Here is a 5,219-nt window from a genome sequence, read left to right as displayed (position 1 = left end):
CCATTCAAGCACGGGTTCTCCCGAAAATTGAAATCGAACTACTTTCATGCGATAATCAACATTAGCATAACATGAGGCCAACCAATCCATGCCCATAATTATATCGAAATCTAGCATTTCTGTTTCAACTAAATCAACTTTAGTCCGCGATCACATATCACAATCACACAATTTTTGTAAACTTGTCTAGCTATCACTTTCGGACTACCAACCGAGTAGATACTTCAAAAGGTTTAATTAGCTCGGTCTCACCCCAATACGACTAGCAATATATGGAGTGATATAGGACAACGTAGAACCCGGATCAATCAACGCATAAACATCATGAGAGAAAATAGTCAATACACCTGTAACTACATCTGGAGAAGACTCGAGATCCTGGCATCCAGCTAAAGCATAGATACGGGGCTGGGTACCACCTGAACTGGACGTTCCCCCTCTACCTCTACCTCGGCCTGCTAGAATCTGGGGAGTCTGCCCTGTCGGGCGCACAGAAGAAGAACCCGTCGCTTATCCTGTGGGCTGGACTCCACCTCTACCGTACCTCATAGGACAATCACGCATGACGTGCCCCGTCTGTCCACAAACATAACAAGCATTTGTACCTTGGCGACACGGCCCCGAATGTAACTTTCGGCATAGACTACATCGTGGAACCGGTGGTCTCCTCTGGCTATAATCGCCCCCAAACTGGGAACCTGAAGCTCTCGAGCTCTGACCCTGCCCTGAATGAATAAAGCGGTCAAACCTCCTTCCTGCAAATCATGGAGGTGCACTAGTCGCCAACTGGACTGAATATCCAGAATATGACTGCCTCGATCCCCTTCTATAGTCACTACCGGTACCCATAGATCTGGCCCTCTTACTCTGCCCCCTATCGATATCACGCGCACCCCTTTGCGAATGCTGCTGCTCTTCTAGGTTCTGGGCATGGGCTTGAATGCGGGAAATATCCATCCCGTCCTGCAATGAAGCCGTTAAGCAGTCCTTGAACAAATGTGGCCCTAAGCCACTCACAAATCTATGCACTCTATCTCCCATATCGGCCACCATAGTCGGAGCATATCTAGCCAATGAATTAAACTGAAGGTTATACTCCCGGGCACTCATATTTTCTTGATTCAAATTTAAAAATTTGTCCGCTCTAGCTCGACGGACTTCGGGTGGCAAATAGTGGCGGATGAAGGCATCTACAAATTCTTGCCAAACCGGAGGTGGTGCATTCTCTTTTCTTGATGACTCCAAATCATTATACCATAAGACCGCCACATCCCGGAGTTTATAAGATGATAACTCCACCGACTCAATCTTGGAGGCATGAATAATTTTTAATGTCCTCAACATTTCATTAATAAAACCTTGCGGGTCTTCATCCGGCTTTGACCCGAAAAACTCTGGAGGATTCAAACTCATGAAATCACGGGCTCTAGTACTAACTGCCCTGTCACTTGAACCCGAACTCTGCCGCTGTGCTTGGGCGGCAACTAACTGTGTCAAGAGATGGATAGCCTCGGTCATTTGTTGACCCGAAGTAGCCGGGGGAGGAACTGGAGGCATAGGAGCTGGAACCGAAGCCCCTTCTTGTTCTTCTATAATAGGCGGAGTATGAGAGGTATTAGATAGAGCCTCATTATGTGATTCACCCTCTTTTACAGTCATTGGCGGCTCCCTTTCTACCCGCCTTTTCATCGTAGTCTTGCTCCTTTCCGGGCGGCCGTAGCTTTTCCCCTTTGGCGGCATCTCCGAAATCATAACATAATTCGTGGAAGAGAAAATCTTATAACATGGCTCTATCGCACGATCTCATAAGAAGAAGGATGGTCATTTTTCTAAATGCCCCGCAGCCTCCCCGTTTATTATTAGCGTGGCGCGCGCAACACACCATAAACAAGACTCTACTAGACACGGCTCGTAGACACTTCCCAGACCGAACCGCTTCCGATACCACTTTTATCACGATCCGACTAAGGGCCATGACAGGTACCCGGGGCTAACCACCGAGCACCACTCATATTACTCGTAATCATACTCATTCTGCGATCATTCGTTAATAACCTGCTTATAATCATAGGGAAACCATTTTCATTTGAAACATAATTACTTTTATATACATAAGCCCTCTGGCTATCAAAATAATAATACATATATACACATGGGAAAAATCGTGAGACCATACTACCCACACATACGTATCTACGAACCTCTACTAGAGTACTAGACATATGGACGGGACAGGACCTTGTCGTGCCCAAAATATATATATACACAAAATCATAAGCACTGGCACCTCCGGAACAATGGAGTGCTCTCAAGTCCGCCGATAGCTCCTATGAGTCTGGACCACCTCCCCGTCTACTCCGTGGCATGAACACTGGTCCAAAGAAAAGGACGTCAGTACGAGTATTGTACTGAGTATGTAAGGCATAAATAAAATGAGCATAATAAAGAAATCCTGAAACATAAAGTGAAAACATAACCTGCTTAGCCTTTAAGAGTAAATGCATTTTAAACATATCACATACATCAACCTATCACGTATAAAATCCTCATTTACCCGCGTCCGGGTATCATCATACGCCGCCCACTAGTGGTATCATGTCCGGCTCTCTAGGCCCGATAAAATCACAAGCAGCCCGCATTAGCGGTGACATGTCCGGCCATCTAGGCGCGGTATAATCACAAGCAGCCCGCATTAGCGGTGACATGTCCGGCCATATAGGCGCGGTATAATCACAAGCAGCCCGCATTAGCGGTGACATGTCCGGCCATCTAGGCGCGGTATAATCACAAGCAGCCCGCATTAGCGGTGACATGTCCGGCCATCTAGGCGCGGTATAATCACAAGCAGCCCGCATTAGCGGTGACATGTCCGGCCATCTAGGCACGGTATAATCGTATCATCGCTTACATTACATAAACTCATCATAAAACATACATTAGAGTCCCAAGATAGTCTATAACCATATCGGGGTGACGTAAGGTCGAGAACCCCCGATTCTATTATGGGGAAACCATAATCATCTTACCTCACCTTGAAGGAACTAGTATCGTAAGGTGGGTCTATCAATAATAATTAATGTCATACCATGGGCTTTCGAATCTCTATATAATGTTGACTCATATTTCCCGAATGTAAGAAAGTCATGGAATGGAAAAGGGAATTCGTTTTATGAGAATCATACCCTTAGAAGGCGGACTAGCCTTTCATACCTTAATGATTCGTTAACTCTATCACTGATGCTTCTCTCCAATGCTCACGTTTCTACCTTCAAGGAAATTCGTACCAAAATTAGATAATCGAAGACATACTTATGCTTAACTAAAGCTAACGAAAATCGGTTAACATCTTCCTTTATTTCGATAACTTCCTACACCTCCACATAATAATAATTATGATAATAATAATTCCCAATATCATAACAACAACCACCATATCTTAATCCACAATTTCATCAAGCTAGACATTATCAATCCCAATATTCCCTATCATTCCTTTATAACCCTAGCTATGGCACCATCCGTGTCCATCCTCATACAATGCCTCTACAACATCTTTACCACCATTCATAGCAAGATTGCACTCATTACATATCAAGAACTATTATTCAATTCAAGTCATGATTTAAAAATATCTTTATTTTCATACTTGCACCTCATGTTCCCTTTTTCTCCATAATTCAAGTCTTTTAACCCTTCAATAGTTTAAATAACATGGAAGAATCACAAAACTTACCTTAATCACTTGGAAATAAGCCTTGAGTTACTCCACTCCATTAGAATGAAATCCACCACTTGCATGCCAAAGAAATTCTTACCCTTCACAAACTCTAATAGGCTTCCTAGTATTTGAATCTCTTAATTCTTGGCTTTGATCTTGGCTTTTTGGTATAGATTGTTATGAAAATTGAGGGAGGGTTTTTGTAGGGTTCTAGATAGATATAGAATCTGCTTTTTGTGGAAAATAACGAAATAAAATGTGGGTTCTTATATTTATAGATAGGGCTGGAAACTTCTAGATCGGCGGGTCGACGAGCAGGGTCGACTGCTCGTCGATGTGCGCTGTCGATACTCCGACTGAGATGTCTGATCGTAGAACCTCATCGACGGTGCCAGGCGACGACTCGTCGACATGTCGACGGTCCGTCCCTTGGGCCGTCGACGCTAACTGGTGCCAGCAGTTTCCTGAACTGCTCCGATTCAATTCGTTTCACTTCCAATTCCCTCGAAATGTCCAGAATACATACTTATACACCTGTACACATACCAAACAAAATATCTCATAACCAACACTTTGGTGCGGGCTACCGTACCGACGGTATACACCACCAATAAGCCGAAATTTCCTTGAAATAAAATGGGAGGTGTAACAAAGATACACTGGAGGCTCTTGTGGTCAGTATAGATATCAACATGGACGCCATATAAATAATGTCTCTACATTGTCAAAGTATGGATCACCACAACTAACTCAAGATCATGGGTTGGATAGTTCTTCTCATGCTTCTTCAGTTGTCTAGAAGGATAAGCAACAACCTTACCGTGCTGCATCAATACATAGCCCAACCCAACACCTGAAGCATCACAATAAATCACATAGCCATCTGCTCCCTTTAAAAGAGTCAAGACGGGTGCTGAGGTCAACTTGTCCTTCAATATCTAAAAACTCCGCTCGCATGCATCCCTCTACTGGAACTTAGCTTATTTCTGAGTCAGCTTAGTCAACGGGGCTGAAAGAGAAGAAAATCCTTCTACGAATCTTCTATAATAACCAGCTAAACATAAGAAACTACGTATCTCCATTGGTGTCGTGGGCCTTGGCCAATTCTTCACAGCTTCAATCTTTTGAGCATCTACTCTAATGCCTTCATCTGAAATAATGTGACCCAGAAAAGCCACAAAGTTCAACCAGAACTCACACTTGGAGAACATGGCATACAGTTTTCTATCTCGAAGATCTCCAAGTACTGCTCGTAGATGTTCGGCATGTTTTGCCTCTGACGATGAATAAACCAGAATATCATCTATAAACACAATCACAAACAGATCTAGGAAGGGCCTGAATACGTGATTCATCAAGTCCATGAACACAGCTAGAGCATTAGTTAACCCGAACGACATAACACGAAACTCATAGTGCCCATATCTACTCCGGAATGCTGTCTTCGGAGTGTCTTCCTCCTTCACCCTAACCTGATGATATCCCGATCTTAAGTTTGTCT

This window comes from Lycium ferocissimum, chromosome 11 (assembly GCF_029784015.1).
Source record: "Lycium ferocissimum isolate CSIRO_LF1 chromosome 11, AGI_CSIRO_Lferr_CH_V1, whole genome shotgun sequence".
Classification (NCBI taxonomy): Eukaryota; Viridiplantae; Streptophyta; class Magnoliopsida; order Solanales; family Solanaceae; genus Lycium; species Lycium ferocissimum.
This window is presented reverse-complemented; position numbering follows the sequence as displayed.